Source organism: Dinoponera quadriceps, unplaced genomic scaffold, assembly GCF_001313825.1.
Source record: "Dinoponera quadriceps isolate SergipeBrazil2010 unplaced genomic scaffold, ASM131382v1 scaffold6118, whole genome shotgun sequence".
Classification (NCBI taxonomy): domain Eukaryota; kingdom Metazoa; phylum Arthropoda; class Insecta; order Hymenoptera; family Formicidae; genus Dinoponera; species Dinoponera quadriceps.
In genome coordinates, this window is record NW_014562572.1 from 1085348 (window position 1) to 1107422 (window position 22075).

Consider the following 22075-nt stretch of genomic DNA (forward strand, 5'->3'; position numbering starts at 1 on the left):
CCCCCTCCCCTCCTTATCGTTCAACCGAGTTAATACGACACTGCGAGTATCAATTATTCCAATGATATATTCACGAATATCTGCGTATTTTTATAATGTTATTTTCGCGCACGATTTCGCGAAGGGATATATCGAAGCAGCGTGGAAATCGCGTGTCCCACGCAGAACAAAGTCACAATAGAATGATGTCGAAATGACAATAAAATAACTTTCAGAGGTCATTTTTGAGAATTATTGAAAACGAAATTCTCATATTGGACACGGGATGCGTTGCGATACTTATAAAACAAAAAATGTTGCAATTTTTTTGTGACTGGTTGTATGAGAGAGAATTACCACTTCGTTATTCTTCTCGTCTTCTTTCTTACGTTTGTTCTTTTCTCTTTTCTTACGGAACGATCAAATAACTTTGCACACAGGTAATCGCGATAAAATGTATATGTATAAGAGCATAATTAAAATTTAAATGTAAAGCTTGAAAGTATATTTTCGGAGGCCGGGGAAGTTGCTTACGAAACGTCCGTGAGCGATAACGGTCTAGCAAACACGAAACATGGAACATTCGCTGACGCTTGTACTATATGCGACATACATTTTTCATAACACGTTGCCATTTGTCAAAGAGCACAGTTAGCACTTAGTCCCGGAATAGATATCGATTCTCATTTACCTAAATTACGCGCTTTTTGTATAGGCCGATACCGTCAGACGTTACTTTTCATTTATAGTCGCCGACCATTGTATCGCGGTCAAGATGGAGAATATCCGTCTTTCTTCTCGTCCACTTTCGCTTTTTTGTATCATGCACGATAAAGCACACGCGAGAAGCACGATGGAATGTACGCGGCGGAAATCGCTCTCGAAACATCGAATGCCGAACAAATGGCTGAAAAAAACGATATTCAAGGAAGCATATACGCGATATTTTTCAACTATGCATTAGTAGGAGTTACTTGAAACTTATACACTGAAAGAAAAAAGTGCTACTGTTCAAATAATATTTATTCGATCCAAATAAAATGGTTACTCCAATACTCTTTAGCAAATATTTATTACGTTTCATACATTACATTCAAATTTGACATTGCAATTAAACGTGAATTTTTCAATTGAATCGCGGTTACAAGTATAACGTTACACGTATCGTACGATTCAAATGAAGAATTCAGATCTGGCACTATAAATTCAGGTTCGAATAAATCATGCGAGACAGGTATCGAGTAACGTCTGTTAATACGAGGCCAAGGCGTTAGCTTTAATTGCTTGCCGAGGGGAAAATATTAATAAATCAACAGCGTACAATCAGCGTATCGTGTTTCCCGTCTACGCTCTCACGAGTCGTCGCTTCAATTTTCTCGGAGACATTAAACTCGTCGTCGTTTCTTCTCAAAGGGATCATTTAGTCGGATACGACTCCACGCGATTGCTCGATGCCGGCCGCCGATAGAAGAAAACGTGAACATCCCTCCCGGACACGGCTGGAGAATTCAATTAGACGCGCCCGACACACGCGCGAAATGCAAATTGCACGCGCTCTCGCTACACTTAATAAATATTCGTCCCGCTGCCGATTCTACAATCGCACCCGGAGAACGACGGCCGGCGCGACGGCCGCGTTTTTCCCGGACGAACGTATTAATTTACCACGCGTACGCGCTCGCGTCTCGCCTTCGTTTTTGTTCATCTCGCGCGCGCGCACGAGCGCACCGCCAAGAGGATAACAGGTTGCGCGATTTTATCGATGGCCTAATTGAAAGCGCATCTCAGGCGTAAACGTGCGCTCCGCACGAGCTGGCTATAGCTCGGACCGCTCTTTTGATTTATCACGTATCAATTTTTATCCGTATCACCACTGCCGCCTTCATCAGACCGACGGATGAGCGCGCGCTCACTGCGGCGGTTTAAACTATTTACAACGCCGACGTCCGATAAATGAATCGCTATTCATTAAACTGTCTCTCTTCGCCTCTCTCTTTCTCTTTCTTTGCGCGAAACTGCCGTGGGATAACGTGAATAGCATATGCCAGCTGAATATTCCAGCGGGTCATCTTGCTACAAGCCGCTCAAAAACTTAATTAACTCCGCGCGAAATTAGCTGGCTCGCGAGATGTAAAAGCTTTTCAGGGAAGAATCGCGTGAGTTAAGCCGATATTTTTATTTATGATACGTATCAAAATATCGATATTTTCTACTATATCTGTAATCCCTACCGACCGACCGATGTCGTCCACCACAAACCATTGAACGATTGTAACACAACCGTCCGTCGCAGAAATCTACGGAGTCACGTTTGGAAAACGTAAATAACGAATTCGATTGTACCACGCAATTTTCACGATATTAATTTGATAAATATGCGCACGGTGCGCATAAGTGAATAAATATTGATACTTCGACGGAAACGTGCGATGAAACTTTAGTTCGATTGTAGTTTATCGAAATGTCATCCCTAATTCCCAATCGACGGGTGCGCGAGACGCGATCAAACGTTGATGATATTAATAATTGGAATATAGAATAACAATATGTCGCACACGGTACGGTATTACATTCACTTCACCGTACCGAAGAATAAATAGGTTTATAATGCGCGTTAATACTCCCCACGAATCGATTATAATGTTATTAACATGACCGCGATCGACTCATACGCACATCGACCTCGCACGTAATTAGTTCGATAGCGCGCTAATTCTTCCTTTTTTGTTTTCCTTGGAAGCGCAGAAAAGACTCGTTAAACTGCTTTTATGAGATATCGTAAGAGAACAGTAAGCGCGACTAGTTTTCCGGAGTAGGTCGATTCGGCCGGTTTTGCAGAGTTAATTAGATTATGCGATTCGCATGTGGTGTTTCCTTTTACGATAATGCATTTTTGCCACGCTAATATCCCAGCGAGAAATTAATAGTATTACATCGATCGATTATGTTACGGGGAAAACAGAGTAAATTCTGCCCGCGAAATATCATCGTGCTTTCGTAATCAGATCGATAGCAGAATAAAACATCGCGACCGCGTTACCGGACGACGTTTCACGTGTAACACGTTATTTCAACTAACTCGAAGCTGTAATGGAACAAGATCGAAATGTAAATCACAGTTTCAATCGAACTTTCCGTTACTTTCCATGCTCCCCGAACGACTCGAACAGAAGAGATTAGGAAGTTTTAGTCGTATAACTTATTTCATACGCAGCAAAATTTCTGCTCCCTCTCGCCCCTCCCCTTCTCTTTCTCTCTCTCTCTCTCTCTATTTATACAATCCTCCGATTTTTATATATCATTGTTTGAGCCACCTCTGTTGTTATAAATAGCTTATTCGCAAGGGGCGATACTGCGATTTCTGGAACGTGTTTCGTTCCCAAAATTTTTTCTGTTTTGGCTATTTTTCGTAATTTACTTTAAAAGCGATTTCAACACGAGCAAGAGAGAGGAATTAATAATCCAAAGGTCAAGGAATAAGAATTGTCGCAAATGTAGATCGCACTTTATACTGGATAACTGGATAACCGTAGGTATGAAATATTGCGTGAGCGTGAGATATTTTTTCTCCGGTACCGATTAATTTACATAAAAGTGTGATCGCGTTTTTCTTCTGAATTTATTTTCGCAACGGTTTCGTTTATTCAGCCGTTTTCGGTTATTAAAACCGACTGGATCTCACGTAATCGCGTTGGCGGGGTTTTAAAGTTTCAGATATTTCATCAATATGTAACACGATGTTCATCTCTCGCGAGATTATGGAAGTTTAAGTAATTCCGCGGCGGAGATTAACTCGTAAGTTGCGATTTTATCATCTTTAGACGCGGGCGACGTTTCATAATCTGGGCTACATGTATGTCATTGTTTGTGCATTTGCGACGGCGTCTCCCTCGTCATACGTCGTCATATATACCGTTTTATTCGTCGTAATTTAAAAAAAAATTGCACCGAGTATTTCTCCTTTTCTCTTTTGTCTTGTCTTTTCCTTCCGTTTTTTATAAATAGCATAGTATATGTTTCTTTTTCTCTTCCTTCACGAAGAAAACATATATCGAGGAACTTCCGAACAATGACGTTCCGGAACGATGCATCTCCGATATACACTGTTATCCTACTTCTCTGATTTTCTCCTTCGTGTATTTTACATCCGCGTCGTGCAAAATCGAAATCGGAGCAACGAAAAGATTTTAAACCAGCTCGCACGATAAAGGACGAAATATCCGAGAGAGGAGAATGTATTGTTCCGACGTGAGCTTAACGTTAAGTTGAAGAGGAGGTCGCGTTTGCAACCCTGAAAGGGTCAAGTGCACAGTGGTCTAATTACGCTGAGTTTACTCGGTCCTTATCATCGCGCAAACAGCGCGGCCGACGTCGCAATTCCTCACGGAAGTATCGCGATAAAGGTGGCCGTTGAACGCCGACGCAGCGGGAACGCGGATAAAACGCGACGGATTTTCTTCGTCGGGACGGGCAAATCCAGTTTACCCAGATTAAAGCTATGTAACGCGTTCCGAGTAGAAAGATCGGCCTGGGCTAAAAAGAGTATAGGTTAAATTAAATTTTCTAACTCGTTGCTAGTTCATTATTGGCTGATTATTCATTAGAATGTAGAATCAGCTTTGTGATCCAGCCATTGTAGTGTTAACTATATAAGTGTTTCAGAACGTATGCCTTAATATTAAAAGAGCACTTACAGTGTTCCTTTGATGCTAGAAGTGGGAAGTTACTTCTCTACTTTTCTCTACTTAAGAACTTAATGTAGAATTTAAAATTTCGACTCAGGATTACTGACTAGTAGCGATGTTAGACGCAAATTTACTAAATCACTTACGAGGTTCAATTTCTATTCCGATTCCGATGGCTAGTTCGAGCGGTCGGTTGACGAAGCGTAAAATTCCAAGCGCGGAAAGTAAGAAACGCGCTCCGCGAACGGCTCATGTTGCAACCTCCCGTTTGTTTTACTTTAACGACGAGCCGTGAGATCTGCGCGCTTTAATATTGACGCTTTAACTCTTAAAGTACCTTCTCTCGTTCAACCGAACATTTCGATTTCTCGCACTCGACTGCGCCTTGCGAAGCGTTTCGTCTTTGGCTTTGAAGTGCATCGCACCGACGAGAAGCCAGCACTTTTCTCGCGGCGCTGAAGAAAACGTTAAAATGACCCCCAACAGTGGAACGAATTTCACGAAATTCGCGTATATTCCAGTCTCGGGATCACGTGTCACGCAAGATTGCGTTGTTATTGTAACTGATAAGCAAGAGCTGGACGAAGGATGGATTATCCCACAAAATCCAGCTGCGACTTTCATTTCCACGGTACAAAGGGCGGTTATCAAGGGACACTGTTTTACAACCCACTAATCGGCCATTCTGCTTGAAGGTTTTAGACCAAATATACGCCGGACAAGAATTAGAACAGGGATGACTTAAATAATTTAAATGATAAAATGCAGAAAGTGGAGGGTCGCTTCGAGAACGAGAGAAAGAGAGAGACAGAGGGGGAGGGGAGAGGAGGAGCGAAAAATGCTGCATATAATTTCAGTGAAAGAACGTAAATTTTCGTGGAATCTTACACTCGGTATAATAAAAACAATACATATTTTTTCATGCTACATAGTAACGCTATCTCGGAATGGTAGCGCGGCGCGAAGGGGAATAAATTTGGCAACATTATGAAGGGAAGCTGCTCCAGTTCTTTTATTAAGGATTCCCGAATGGCGCTCACGTACAAAGCCGCCATACGGCGCGAAAGCCGGTGAGCTTTGAGTGTGCTCGCGATAAACATTGCCGTATACGTAGCCGTTTTCCCTCTCGCTGCTCTATTTGCATAATTACCCGATGCTTACTTACCGATTGCAACATTCGACCGAATTAGCATTCTAAGGCTCATTAGACCCGGCGGTAGGAATGCATACCCCCCGCATGTGAGCTAACAATAATATTAGCATAATTGATCGTGGCTTTCGTCCCGAGCGATTGTTTGCCGAGCTAACTTGCGTAATTTTTGAAGTAATTCTTCGTGTTTCCAGTTTTCATAATATATTTTACGGGAGAACTCTCGTAAAGGAGAAGACATGCGCGATATGGGCGGGAATCATCCGGCGGCAACGATGTCCCGGTGGGAGCGAATTTATCTCTTATAAGAAGATACATCGTTATCATTCGCGCGGGACGACTCTTTCTCGCGTAACTTTATAACTCGCAGATATATCTCTTCGTTTTTACCGATGTCAGACTACTTACAAAAATCGACTCTCTCTCTCTCTCTCTCCCTCTCTTGCCATTTCCTCGCCCGCCGTGCCTCGCCGCGCTACATCGTGTAAGACAAATACGAATTTACGGGACGGTGACTCTCCTCTCATCGGATAAGTCGAGCGAGATAAATCATGATACATCGGTCGTACCTTCTAATAAAGTAGAAACGCAAAAAATACTGCGTAAATATCTGTTTGCGTGCCAGCGCGAGATCGACCGGCTTCGGATGTCGTAAACCTATCAACCGCCCAAATCAACCGATCACCTCCGTTTATTTCACAGAAATAAACCTTATTTTACAGAAACAAATCTTATTTCTGTGAAATAAACTTTATATCCCTCGGGTGAACTTTTAAGTATTTTTTTTCTCTATGTAGGGTAAACTTATAACGTCGAAACAATTTCAAGGCAGTATAGGACATTTATGAAACAACGCGGACTACGCGATTGCAGTTGGAAATCGTTGCCTAGAAACTATGGTCCATGCCACGACGTATATCCCGTTTTTCGCTCTCAATCGCACCCTTATTATGGTTTTAACCAGAAAAATAGTAGTAGTAACATGTTTATAAGCGTATTACTGACATTACAGTAATATTTACTGAGAAAAATGGCTCTCTATAAAAAATGGCATATTTTATTTGGATCGAGTGAATATTTCACTTAAATAATTGGAAAACATTTGACTTGGATTAAGTAAATATTACTTGATCCGAGTAAAATTTTGCTACGGAGTATTGGAGTAATTATCTACTTGAATCTATCACTTATCTTCTGTGTGTGTATGCTACGTTATTCAATACGAGTTTTCCGCACGCGAGAAAGGGAAAATCGCGAGGGTGAGTCGGGTGAGCTATTTTCTTCCGCGTCGTCGTTCTGATGACGTTGAAGAGATCTCTAGACGACTCCGCTACTTGACGACGGGGGTTCATCACACCCCACACATCAGTCGTTCAGGGTTAATCCGTGCGACGCATTTTCCACGGCATGGATTACGACGGTTTCGGGCGATCGATAGTATCGATTCGCCGGTGGAAAAGGGTCGCTCGCGCGCTCGTCGTCGTGCACATATCTACACACGTCGGTGTGCGCCCTCGTACTTATACACCCGGATGGATATGACCTCGTGTATCGCGACGGTGGTGGTATACCTATACATGCCATGCGGCATGCGACAACTAGGGCGATGCTACGTCAGATTGGCATTAAAATGTCTGTCCCGGTCTGTCCGCAGTCACTGGCAACTTGAACGCTCACTCATTCGTCCGCTTGCTTTATTAAGCCGCGCATCATTACGTGCCGTGAACCGTAATTATTTTGGGAAAGGCGCGGAACTTAAATTCCCGCCCGTCGCTTCACTTCACGCTCGTCGCGTTCTTGACGTCAGCGACGCGGTAAAGCCGATGATTCGTTTTGGCGTAGATACGTGCAGCGTTTCTTGGCGCGCGAACGTTAAAGCAAGTTCGGAACTGCGAAGGGTTCGCAAGGATGATGTAGAAGTCCGCGCTTAGGGGAACTGATCGGCTTGAAACTTGCATGGAATAACAGTGCCAACGGATTTCTCGACTCAGCATAGTTACCAGATCTCGCGGCGGGTCGAATTCAATTTTCCGTCAAAATCGAGCGCATTTCTCGCCGGCTGACTTCTCACACACATTGATTCGTTCCACTGATTTTCGTCGATTAACGGAGAATAAGTAGCCTCACTCTTTCGACCGCTATGTTTCCTCCGGGGACGCGACTTCTTCGCACCGATCTGATTCACTTTCTAATTATATAATTCGGGATTATTGGATTATTGATTTTTCATTACTAGTTAACGCGAAACATCGAGCCTGAGGGTACAGTCGTTCACGAAGGCGGCGCCGAAGTAGGCACAAAGTATTTTCAGAATTTCCCGCCGCCGGCGAGAGCGACCGTTGACTGAAGAGAATTAATTATCTCAGCGAGTGAGAGAAAGAGAGAGAAATTGCGATATAAACGTGAATGCGATGAATGTATGGTACTCTGTTTTATCATAAGGTGGATGTTCCTATTAGTGACAATATTCCAATTTGTGCAAATTCAGAGATCACTTGTGTAATGAATGACTTCACACACCTGGAAATATATGATATATCGCTGTCTGTGTCTCAGTGTCCTGCTTCCCGATTCAACATCCTGGCTTGTTCCGTCGTGTTAATCCGAATATTCACTGGCACTGACACTCTCGTAAATACGACAATTCGATCGCAGAAACGCGCGGTAACGTAATGGCCGTCACGTATTTCAAGAGCCGACGAAATATTTTAACCACTCAAGTGATAACTAACCTATCGACACACGTATTCTATAACATACGAGTCACTGGGCGTCTCGAAACACAACAGAAACTGCCACAAAAGTCTATATCGCACGAGAGTACGTTTGACCGCCTCGTGAAGGTCACGATTGTTTTGAGCGTTGATCCGTCATAATCGCTCGGCCGTTGGCGGCCTATGACGCTTGTCGATTCACGAAATATGACGTGACTTTTTGCCCATTGTTACAGTCCTCGCGCGCGTCGCGCTAACCAAGTCGTTATGTTCCGAGAAGATCGACGAACACGTCGCGACGCGTTCGGAATATTACGCATAGACATACCATATCCAGACCGAAGTTCGACAAGCGACGTACTTTCTAACCGATTTTCGGAAGACTCCGTCTCGCGCTGTTCCCAGTTGCACTTGCGCTTCGTCGATCCGAGCGTACCCGACGGGCCGTTCGAGTCTCAAGAGCGTAGTCATCGCATATCATGCTATGGGGCTCGGAAGGGAGAAAAATCAAAAGATCTATGGATTATTTTAAACATGCTATATTTCTTATTAAATTTTCATTCTAACCGTGAATATTTATTTTCAATAGTTAGTCTTTTCAATTGTCAGTGGACTGAGCCTATTGGGGATACTACTTAAAAAAGACGCGTAAGCAATAGTACCTCATAAGTGACGTGGGAAACTATTGAAGGCAGATATTCACAATTGAAATAAAATTTTAATAAGAAATATAATATCTTTAACAAATGATCCACGGGGATTTTTTATTTTTCTCTATAAGATAACCACGCTCCTGAAACTCTCGTCGGTTACGCGCGGGACGACGAAGCGCAAGGGAATCTGGGAACAACGCGAGACGGAGTCTTCCTAAAATCGGCTGGAAAATGCATCGCTTGCCGAACTCTGGTCTAAATATATTATGTCTGTAGTGTTACGTGTATCAGTGTGTCGTACACAACGGTTTCGGTTAGAGAACGACGTGTTTTCCATCGGCTCGTACTACTACCGTGTGAACTTATCATGTGCCTGGTTACGATGTTGGCTTAACTGATTATAACGAATCACGAACGCGAGATGTCGGAACGGTATTCTAACGTGAAGTTCAAAGGACTTTGGCGAAACGACGTCGGCCATCTTGTCATCCTTACGAAACGGATCGAAAGCGCGCGTCACGTGCAAAGTAATCAAGTTTTCGTCGACATCGCGTTAATTAACACTCGTTTCTCCGATCGAATCGTGTTCACGCGAGTGTCGGTGTCAGAGTTAACATGACGAACGAGTATGTGGAACGATGGAACAGCCGGGAACAGGATGCTGGATCGGCGGAAAGCCAGAACGCAGAATGCCAGGATGCTGGTAACGATGCATCGTGTATTTTCAGGTATGTGGAATCATTATTATTTAATAACTATTGCGCAGGATATGTTTCCGATTTTAACGAACATTTGACGAACCTGTTGAAAATGAGGTTATCGAATGAGATTTCGAGATTTTTCACTCTGGCCTACAAGCTCGACGGTATCATATTAACGCTAACTGACACCTAGAGATGTCAGTGTGGACATTTTTAATCGCTTTCCTCGCGTATTGAGCAATGTTCAGTTTCATTTTCGCGCGCACTTTCATTGTGTCAAAGCAATTATATAATTCTGCACAGCGGCGATACGTCAACTTTGTATAAAATAAAATGTATTTCATCGGCAAAATGTTCAAATATATCATCTCTTTGAGCTTTTTACAAACGAGCGCAAGCGTTTGGCTAATTAACGAGATCGCGAACACGGTCGATCGATGTGCGGCTGCACGCTGCGTATAATTAAACGTACGATTATGTTAGCACTGACGTATATCGATTTGCGGTGCATGCGAGATGCGCGCAATAAAACGGGTGGCGCAAAGCGAAGGACAGCAATAATAATTCCCATATCGTCGCGTTACGAAAGCGGTTGAAGGGCCGTGGGTGAGACGGACGGTAGGGAACAGCAGCGAGGATTAACTGCTGCACGGCCTTGGCTGGCATTAAATCGGTTTGCATACCGGCGGTAACGGAGAAACGTAATGATTCACGTATGCGCATCGTTATACGTCCACAGGGCGCAGGCTGTAGTATCAGTTATACATTATTAGCGAGCGCGAATCGATCCTCGATTGATCTCCTGCGAGCTACGCAAAAGCGCTCTATTCCTCTTCCTTCCCCCTTCCCGCCCTCTCCCCCTAATGACCCTTCGCCTCACCTGTACGGAATTCGACGTATCGGGCTTTCCGTTCGTATCACCTCCGTTAACACAGAACTAAAAACATCCCGCGCATTCGCCCGGATGAGACGTGTGTATGCATTTATATTTGCATGCATGTGCGTGTGTGTGTGTCAGGTAACACTTCGAACTCGGTTGGAAACCGATTTGAAGCAAAGACAGCGAGCGTTCTACCTGCGGTGTGCGCGTTCAATCAGCTCCGTCCGAGTTAGATTCATCCGCTGAGCGATAGTTATTATTCAGTACGTTAATCCAGCTCGATCGTTTACTTATCGCGCAAGGACTCGGTGAGCGAGGAAAGTTCGTTCGCTACCCTGTTATTCTCTAACGGCGAAACGGCGATTACGCGACCTTCTCGTCCGGTCACGTCGGATCCGGCGTCTCGTTGATTACTTGACTATACTTCGGTCGATAAATTTCTTAATCTGTTTACTTACCTTCTCTCCGTCTCTACCTCTAAAGAGGAAAAAGAAATCAACCTGGTCACTTCGTATACGTTGTTTCTGTATGCACTGAGAGAAAAATATTTGATATTTGTAATTATATATCATAGTAGTGATAAAGAATTATAGACAAGAGAGAAACATTTTTCTAGTACACGGAAAAATGAGTTTGGTTGAATCTGACAATGGACAACCAAACTCAACACGTTGACTGCCACGGAACTTTTCACGATTCTGGTCTAAGAAGCCAATTTGATTTAATTTAAGTAATGAAGCGACGAGATAACTCGTAATTGGCGTCCTGAGCAAGTAAACAACCTACGAGATATCTTGTAGTTGGCAGTCAACGTGTTAATAGAGATGTACAGATAATAGAAAGAGGTATAATCGGGCTCTGAATTACTGAACCAAATTTTGGTGTCACTTTTAAATGCAGCGTAAAATGAATTTGTCATTTTTTCATAATTTTTTTGTTATTTTGAGTTATGGGCAATACATCCTTAGGTGAGCACGCGTATCGCGACGTCATATCGAATGGCGAGGAAATTAGTCTCTCGTTAGCGCATAATTCACAGTCCGTGCCGTGTCACGAGCTCCGGTAACGTCGAGCGTTTTATTAGTCGCGGCTAATTGCGTTTTATGGGCGTTTGATGTCGCCTGTCCGGCACTCGGTGCGTTCCGCTTTACTCGGAATTTTTCGTCCGACATGCCGATAACAAGGCGCCTGCCGGTGCGGTACGCGAACGCCGTATAATTACGGTCATTTTCTGCGAAAAGCGAGGGGGAGAATGGAAAGAGAAAAGAAAGAGAAGAAAAAAGGAGAACACGTACACAGACCTGGGGGAATTTCTCTCATCGATTTGTTCCGCCGATTTTGTCACGGCGCGCACGCAAAGAAGCTCCTGCTTCATTCCATATATCTTATCGAGGCTCGCGCGCGCGCGCGCGCAACGACGATGCAAATATTCTGTAACGTGACAAACACGCTCGCGGGATATCAGTTCTAAGATTATGCGTTATAGGAGAAAAAAAGAAATTGAGTGAATAGATTGTGTGTCTGTCGTTGCGACATGAATTGTTTTTGACGAGTCAATCGGATACATGTTTGTCGGGCAGGACGTCACGCAGGACAATACATAGGCATACACATACGTGACGTATGAACTTATAAATACGTATTTCGTGCGGACAATTCATTTTTCCCGGCGATATCACGCGACTTTTTGAAAGGATCGAATGAAACGACGAGTTAGTTACCGAAGAGTTTCAAGCGAGCAGATCGCGTCTAAAATTTGATTGGCGAAAAAAGACATCTACTGCCGTATCAAAATGGCAATGATACCGCGCGTGATTGTGGTTTCAGATAGAAAAGGCAAGAGAAATTCGCTAACGGGAATTTTGTTCCACACGAGTTGAAGAGTTAATTACGACAAGATCGCGAGGTGAAACTTGCGGCGCGTGAGTTCCGCGAGTTACCGAAGAAACGGACGAACACATCTGCTCGGTTTCTCCCTTTCTCTCTCTCTCTCTCTCTCTCTCTCTCTCATGCTCTCTTTTCTGCCGTAATTTAATATCTCGTCCAGCGAGTACAATACGCGGAACTTTACGACCGGGCGCAATTTCAGAAGAAAGATTAAGGGGAGCTTTTCATTCGCACTCTCCCGCTCGCTCACTTGCTCGCGTCTACCCATTTCTCTTGAATTTTCTGCCGATTGCCACTTCTTGCCGGAGAAAGAGAAAAGTAAGCACGATTCTATTATGCCGTTGCGTGCCCGTGAGACGTGTTTTAAGGAGTGGATTAAGACGCACCCTCACCTCGAGGAGGATTCTTTCATTCGCTCGGCCGCCCCCGCAGTGAAATGATTTTATCGTGTTCGTGGGGAAGTTGGTGCGCACACTTCATCGCTAAACTCAGCCGTCTTCGTAAAGAAAATGAAAGTAGTAGTCTCGGATCATCCTCCCTGACGACTCACGATGACATATAATTCGATATACATACGATTTCGAATCGGCTGAGACTGGCAGAAGTCTGGTGAACAGGTGTCGACTGTACCTGTCGTTTCAATTTCGCGAAAATTGCGATCAAACATAAGCCAGACTTTCGTGGTAGAGTCTTAAGTCGAGATGATAACGCCTGTAACCGCCATTGTAATTTTCACAGGATTTTCACATTTATTATACGCAAGATTTAACGTATCTCGAAACCCGAAATTGTGTCCTCGGTGTTTGCCGCGATCTTACGGGGATCGATAGCAATAAGGCGTGGTCATTTGAGGCTTCTATTTTTTCCCGATGGCGGTGACGCGACCTCAGAAAATCGCTGATAAGACTTCCATCTGCCGCACGAAGTGCGCCTTTTACTGGGGGCTCCGCGATTTCGATACAAGTTAAGATACAAGGCGGGAAAATAGAGAGAGCGCTCGTTCTCGTAAAAAGGAAAATTAAAAAAAAATAAAAATTTCATACCCTCTTGCTTTGTATGAACAATGACGTGAAAAACTTCGCGTTTTTGACAGGATTATTGAAATTTTATTATTTATTTAAATTTTGCGTGCGTTATCTCTCACACGGCAAAACTGCGTTACACAAATTTGCACGAGAAGGAAAATTTTAAATAAATATTTCCGATTTTCACGATTTGGAAACGCGTGGTGAAAATACTCTCTTTCTCTCTCCCTCTCTCTCTCTCTTTCTCTCTCTCTCTCTAGTCTGAGTATAGAGCGAGCGCACTGATCCGTCATATGACAGCCAAGGCTGCCTCTCTTCTCGCTTTTCATCTTGAGGAAATTTCTGTGTCGATGCATAGAAATCTCGATATGCGAGCCGTTTGCACCGACGCGAGTCTTTCAGCGAGAATGAGATGGATTCAATGGTAGGAAATCGTACAAAAGAGAGAGAGAGAGAGAGAGAGACGCACGGAAGCGAATATCTCTCTCGATGTTTCCACAAACGTCAGCGTGTAAGCACGAAACAACGTCGTGTTAATTATGCGCCGCTATTTACGCGTCTTCTTTCCTTGAATTAAAATTCATTATGCTCGGAATACGTGTACTCGTATTTTCTCTCTCATACCTCGCGATTATATCAAACAAAATTTCCGCAATAAATAATGCAGTTGTCTCGATACCGAGACGCGCTTTTCGGAATTATTAAGTTTTTGGTACGTAAGTGTACGATGAAGCTCCAACGATTTCTGTTCGTTAATTTCGAGCGTTACCGCCGCATTTAGCGAGAGTTAATGAAGAGAAAGAAAGCAAGAAAATTCAACGGGGAAAATTTAATGGGAAGAAAACACGGAGAAATTAATGACATTCGGCCGCGCGTGAATACTCTGGTAAAACGATTCTCGTAGTCAGCCACGTGACGATGTCACGCTGAAAACGTTTCGAATTCGCAGAGAAATGCAATCTCGTAACGCGTCATGATTCACCGGTTTTCGACTCATTTGTTCACAGAGATAGACATGGTACGATGAACAATCGAGCAAACTTCTAATATTTAGGAAAAACGCGATGGTGCGTCTAGAATGTGATTATCTCCTTCACTTCTCTGCATTTTATTTTTGTTTCCATTTTGTTTTATTTTGTTTCTTGTTAACCGGGAGAATTGTCTTAACGTGCAAAGTAATTATGTTACACGGTGCTTATTTTATAATCGCATATATCCATTTCTGGACATTACGTAAAGCTAACACAGTAACGAAGAAGGCTTCTTTAATATTCTTCTAATGATATTCAACGATATCACCGAATAAAGTTAATTCGTTCCATCACCGTCTCGCGAAGTGACTGACATAAGACGTACTTTTACTACTGAACTTCCCTTCTCTCGACTCCTTTCCTCCTATTTCGATCGGTCAATATATTGAGCCGTCGTATAATTCTCTCTCTAAGGATTTAAACTTTGTACAAACTAATCAGATCTTGTAAGCTTCTTATATTGATAAATCGAACATTCGGTATGTCAGTAAATCAAACTCCTCGCGGTCGCGGATTTCCGAAAGATTACCTTTGCGCACGTTACGAGTTTCATAATACGATCGAGAATCCGAGAAATTTGTACCGAAAATCAACAGATAGTTATGCTGAGTGAATAATATTTCACGTAAACGATGTGTTTGAAAAACGTTCGACTTTGTTCAAAAGGTTCTTCTCTCCTCTTTTCTCTTTAGGGACATCCCGCATAATCCATTTTTAAACACGAGATCTCGCGCGTGACACGCTTGTTACTTGATACGGATTATATTTATCCGGATTATAGGGGTGAAATATATTCACAAGTTCATTCCAACGCACGTATGCATATGCGGACATGAGTACTTCGTGTACACGCGAAAAACACATCGGATCACTGCTGCCGTAGGCGCGTAATTACATTCCACTCCGTATTGCCTCGGACGTGCGTGTTGCTTACTATTCCTTTTTCCGTGTGCGCGAGCGCGGAATCCGCTGCAATAACGCCCCCAACGTTGATTCGTTTTGGAAACATTCGCGTAATGAAACGATTCACCTTTGAGCTCTTTAATTAGAGGCAATTCGAAAACGCGGTAATTAGCTCGAGTTATTTGCGTCCATCGGTACATTTAATCGCAGGGATAGCGCACAACTGACGAGACGATTGATCGCCCCGTAGATTTTCGAGCATCGTCGTTCCGCAATTTACTCCGGTCGAGCGTTTCGTCGAGCGTTTTTAATTAAAGAAGAGAAGTCGCGTCGTTATTATCCCGCGGGGAAACGCGGAAAATGCAATATAATAATGAGTGATGTGTGGACCAACGCGAAAAGGCGAAGCGAGGGATCGTTCACTTTGTGTACATACACGATTCGAACGTCAAGCCGTCCTAAAAAATGCGAAGAGGATTTCCGAAGCCGTCCTCGAGGGTTCGCGCTCTAATTCGTATTCAAATCTAATCGGTTTCCCCCGTTCAATATCCCTGGCAATATTACTTTCCATTTGTATAACTGAATGATGTGTTCGACAACACTCCGCTTTGAAGTGAAATTAGAGCGTGGGTATATATAAAGGGCCGTTTCGGTCCATGCCTGTGTGAATACCGAATACTGCGCTCGTGAAGATCATACAGATGAGTACGATGCGATTCGAATTTCGTGTCGATGGGGCGCGATGCAATAACGCGCAATTTCGCTAAACTCTCGCCCCGAGCGGCGGATACGCTGCTGGTAGATGCCGCTCGAAACAACAGGGAAAACACCCGAATAAAATTGCGTTCAAAGTACTCCCATAAATTCCGCTGACTTTATCTGCCTCCGGGGAAAAGTTGGCGAAGTTGAGTGCTCGGTAAATTTTACGGTTGCCGAGCTTCACCAAGCCGAGTACGCCGTCGCTCCAGAACGATAGTGAGTTTGCGATCAGATTTCTAATTGAGGTCGTAAAAATATGCGACTCCAATCTCACGAGTGGTTTCGCAACCAACAATAAGCAATACGCTTGAAATGATCGCCGAATGTGCTGATATATTTTTTTCGCTCTTGTGATAACGCAGTTCTACGTCACCCTCTCGCTTCATTCCACTTTTAATTTAATTTATGCGCGCATCGTGAGCTTCACGAAATACGAACATTGCACCGGCGTTGCACAATTCGGACCGTCGGCGTGTTTCACTTAGGATAGCACGAAACTCTCGTTGTTCCTCCGTTTCTTCGCTCATTATACATTAATGGAGCGCAAGCACGTTGTTAAATCTAGGAGTGGTTCACGTACAACGCATGTCCTTTGTGATTTTCCAGAGAGAAAGAGAGAAAGAGAGCGCAATATTTAATGTATAATGAAATGTATTTTTCATTAAAAATCAAATATATTATTTCCTCTAAATAATACTGTTTTTTTTACTAAACAGCTTAGTTTACTCTAATGAAATAACATTTTCATTCAAACAAAATATTTGATATTAAATTATGTTGTTTACATTAAACAAACAATCAAGTCAAACAAATCAAGTCAAACAAACACGTATGCTAAATCCAAAGAAATTTTTTCTCTGTGCAGCAACGATGAGAATCAGTTGCCGTTCGCTATTTGCTGCGTTGCTCCGCCCAGAGCTGGGTAGATTGTGAAATACCACTATCATATGCGGCAGCTGATTGTCATAGTTATAAGCTAGTTATAAGCTAGAAAGTTTAATCTATCCTGTACTAACTAACTACTAGCTTTTGTCTCAGGCCTAGATATATTTTTATTCGGGTTTCGTAGTCGTCGCTATCGCGGTAGCCAACGAAGGAATCTGCAGTCTGGGATTGATGAACTGGCAGTCACTGACGCGGTGATTTTGTAACGTTTCTCGCACACATTATGATTGAGCGCGTATATTGATAAAGACGAAGATTAAAATATTAACTTCTATCCTCAAGATAAAAATCAAGATCACGATACGTCGATAGTCGCGAGAGAGAGCACCCATGTATACGCTCGACAAGCTCTCGCGACCTATTCGACTTTTTCGTTTATTACAAAGGGCCATTGTATAAAGAGAACACTTCAATATCGATGTGTCAAGGGCGAAAGTTGATTTGTACGTTAAACGAGACTCGATCGCTCTCTCCCTCTCATTCTCTCTCTATCGCTCTCCGGCAAACGGCCGAAGCACGGTAAAACAGAATAGCTATTCGGTTTTCAAGGAATATTCAATGTTAACAGATAAAAGAAGAAATTTCACTTTGATTGACAATAAAGTTATTCTCGTTCTTCTTTCTCTTCCGCTTTTCCGTCGCCTTATGCGCCTCTTTCTCCGTCGATTTATCATTCGCTTTCTTGCCTGAAATGCTTCGAAAGACACATCGATTCGCAGCGAAGTATATATCAAGGTTATCACGTGTGTTCGCGATACGGTGAAGGGCAAGGGATCCCTTTGACGCGAAGGTCTGAAAAACGATACACCTTCCGCACTTCGTTTAATCAAGCGCGGCTTCTTCAGTCCCTCCTATCTCTCCTTCTCTCGTCCGTGTTTAACGGGCAATTTCTCACGGCCATTATGAAATGGCATAATTGCGATTATCCCACGCGGCAGCAGTCGCTTTTAATAATACGCGAGCTCTGCGGTCGGGGGCTGTAAATTACGCTCAAATTGGAGAGTTACGGCCTCGGTGCATTTAATACAACCGGAAGCGCAACGCCCGTTAAACACACGGGGCCTAAATCAAGGTACGAGACGTGCAATTCGTATCGCGTCGGTCTCCAATGATAGATCCTTTGGCGAATATCTCCTTAGCGCGATCGACCCGTTTCTCTTTCAGTTCGGGGATGAGTCGAATTCTGCTTTGATAAACGTTCGATTAAACATCGCATTTTCCATGCGCGCACACATGCGCAAGCTTCTCTTTCTCAATGATAAATATAAATGATAACAAAGAACAAACAAAAATTTCTCTCTCTCAAAATTAGAAAATGTTATTGGGGTTTGATCAGTCAAATGACATTCCAAGCAAGTATTTTTAATTATAATTATATTGTAAATTAAATGTTGAGGCTGATTAAAGTTTAAAATCCACGTGAGAGTAAGTGAAATTCGGGATTCCCTTAATCCCCCAAGAACTCATTCTTACAAAAGCACCCTCAGCGTTTCGCTGAAGCCACCCTGGATCATGAGGTTTCTCTCTTTATAATATCCGGCGAATCTTGTAATGCTTTAATCGCATCCTTGATCCACCTCGCGTTACGTAACTAAATAGCGGTCCAACGTTCTCCGGATAAGACGACTAAATTTCTCTCCGCGGATTTTCTCACCCTTCTTGCTCCGTAAGAAGAAAGATAATTCATTTAGATCTCCCGATTGGTCATTGTAATTTCCAACGAAGCATAATAGTTCGCAATAAATCATCGTCGAAATATCAATTACGTTGATACTTCTTGTTATGCATATTCATTTCGCGTTAATTTCCCTCCCCCCGATGACACTCAAATAGAGAAACATTGTATTTGCAGGCCTCGAAACTTTATTTATCACCGCTATAAAATAGCCCATTGCTGCACGGTCGTTCGTAGTTATCGCTCGTAATTATCGTTAACGCGGACGCGGCATAATGGAGAATGAGTTGACCGGACAAACGAGAAACGCGATCTTAATTGCGCGTAACTGCTAGAAAGAATTCGAGCAGGCTACTAAGTAACACTTAGTCTCTGATTGCGGAGGTGAGAGTAAGGAGATTGGATCGTATGTCGCATCATCGTCGCATAATTGGATCGCCACAAACGTGACGGACGAACGATAAGAGAAGCTCGGTCGCGACAAATCTCATTATCGAATCTCGATGGAGCGAGAGAAAGAAGCGGAAAGAGAAGCGCGAGAGAGTCTCGAGTCGCCTCACGAGATGCGTGATCGATGGCACACCCCTCTCTCCTCCGCTTCCCTCGCCTATACAACCTGTCACTATCGAGTCAAGTATTTTTACGAGAAAATAGGTCACTCCCGGAGCATTGTGCGCTTTTGTGCAAAATCCTGGACGAGTAGCGAGTACTTCGTCGACGATTCGACGCTGTCGTTCTTCCTTCCGGACTTCCGCCTCTCCCAATTGTCCCGCGACCGATGATTATCCTTACCGGAGGACCTGTCTCGTCTGTCTGGCTTTTCGAATTTCCGCTTGATAATACGCGAACTCTTCTGTCGCGACCGTGAGAGAATCGATCGCGTCGTTCCCTTCCTGCCGTTCTCTCGCCGAATCTCTCATTGGTGTTCACCCGGAAAAACTGTACGGGATGATAATTATATGCTCTCTCGGCTAATTGTTCCTTTTAGGAGCTTCTGTTCGCCTTCCACGTGCCTCGTAGTGGGCGGTTCTCGTGCAAATGAAGCGTTCGCGAAAACAAGACTGTTTTTCACGCCGATTGTCTTCGTCGTGCAAGCTTGAAACGTTAAAAGCCCGTGATGATACGCGAGCGTCATAACAACGGCAGCCACAATAACTTGCAAATGCCATTTATATGCGACGACCTTTCCCTAAGGAAAGCAAGCTCTTCTTGTCCGGAGCATAATAATCTCCGTCACGCACAAAGACGAAAGGTCGACGTCGTGCGAAAGAATGCCCGTGCAATTTTTCTCGAGGAAGGAGTCTGCTGAAGCCATCCCACTTGATACTCCTCGCAGAAGACGCTTCCCCCGACGCGGAGGTACTTCAGTACCTCGTTCCAAACATTATTTTCCTCACCTCATGCGTCGAAGCATGCCCCGACGATGCTGCCGGGCGTTTCTGAGGTTATTCCGTTCCGTTGGCGAGGTTATTACGTCACGTAAGACTCCACTAAATAACTTGAATCTGCCAATATGGTTACGTGTGTATGTAAACGATATTACACCGTTCGAGACGGTTCGTATTTGTACATCCCAACGTTGCATGTCCGTTCCGTGCGCAGATTAATCTCTCGTTTCTATGTCTCTTAATCGCAACGACCATCGAACTCGACGACGATACGCGCGGATGAGACTCAAAGATATATTATTATTCATTAGTGCTATATTCAGTGGCACATCAAGGAAGCCACTCATAAATTTAATATTTATCAAGCAAAATTACGCTCCTCTATGTTTACTTCATAATCTAAATAATAAATGTTAATTTGAAACGAAGTTGAAGTAAACATATATACACAATATTACAAGTAAGAAAATATTATTTTCCGCCGAATCGACCTATAATTTCACAAAAGCATTCTCAAGACGTCATACTTGAAAAATATGTGAAAAAAAATTCTATTTTTTTACCCGTTCGAGTGTATGTCTCGCTTTAACATACTATTAAAATCTGAAAAGATTTCTAAGAAAATAAATTTGTGGGCCAACTCTTTTAAGAAGGAATTACGATGGAAACGAGAAAAAAGTTTCTTCGATGTACCTCAACAATCAATCATTGTTACTTCATAATTCGCCCTCGCGAATTCTTCTCACGCGACGTCACCGCGCGAACGAGTTCCGCGCGCGCGAGCGAAATATCAGGCTATCGATTGCGACGAACCAATTATCCGTCACCTTCTATTTACAGTGGACTAATTCGATCACGACAATGTCCTGACATAACACTGGGTGACATCTAATATCTCAGACACCTGACTTGTCGGCCATCGATCGTCGTTGATACATGCAAATGTCAGTGGCAAAAATAGATCTGGCATCGCTGTAGTTCGGAAATGTTATATAATAATGCGAGAGCTACGCTTTCCTTGTCTAATCAACAATTAATAATCCCATTGTGAATAACGCGTACATAATCGGCGATGAATAATGTACGCGCGTACAAACTCGGCGATGCGCGATATATACATTGTCCCCGAACTCACGTCCTTTATTTTAGCGACAGATTGTTTGACAAACCTGCAATCGATTTTTTTTTCTATAGAGAAAATGAATTTTTAACTTTCTCAACTGTATTTTATGATAATAAAATTTCATGTTAGGATCGTGAAAATCTCGAAATGTTTACAAAAAAGTTACAGATTTTTGTTGAAAATTTTGATTTTTGTAGCTATTAGTTCTTAAATTAGGAAAGTTGACGTTTATTTTCTTTTCTTATCTAATGTCTAATCGCACCAGACTTGCTTGTGGACTATAACTTTACTTATGTTCCTGCAGTTTACATTAAGTAACAGGATTACAATCTCAGATGAATAACTACGTCGCTAAGTTGCACACGTCATAGAATTTCAAATTAGAAGACGAACGAGACAACATGCATCGTATATGCTGTTTGCGGGTGTAATCTGAGCCTTACAACGTTCCGAAACTATTAACAATTATGTCTGCACTCGCAATTTCAGAGCTTACGTCGGGGATTAAGCGCGAGCGCGGATATCGTAACCGCGAGTGTTATCTCGCGTCTCGGATAATGCTGAGTTAAGGAAGAGA

The 22075-nt window shown here is 43.1% G+C and overlaps 2 protein-coding genes across 7 annotated transcripts in view; one reads left to right on the forward strand and one right to left on the reverse strand.

Moving 5' to 3' along the window:
• The window catches only part of LOC106751133, a 92968-nt gene extending 84042 nt beyond the window's left edge, over positions 1–8926 (reverse strand). Inside the window, exons 1-2 of one of the 2 annotated variants that reach the window (XM_014631935.1) lie at positions 8857–8926; positions 8335–8546 (exon numbers count right to left, since the gene is read on the reverse strand). The gene's annotated coding sequence lies outside the window, so the exon portion shown is untranslated. Of the gene's footprint in view, positions 1–8334 lie in introns of both variants that reach the window. The other variant, XM_014631934.1, reaches the window with a different exon arrangement.
• Positions 1–22075, forward strand: part of LOC106751134 — a 90224-nt gene that overhangs the window by 2704 nt on the left and 65445 nt on the right. The window contains exon 1 of one of the 5 annotated variants that reach the window (XM_014631938.1): positions 9563–9909. The exons of the other annotated variants lie outside the window; for them this stretch is intronic. The gene's annotated coding sequence lies outside the window, so the exon portion shown is untranslated. Of the gene's footprint in view, positions 1–9562; positions 9910–22075 lie in introns of those variants that run through there. 5 annotated transcript variants of the gene reach the window in all.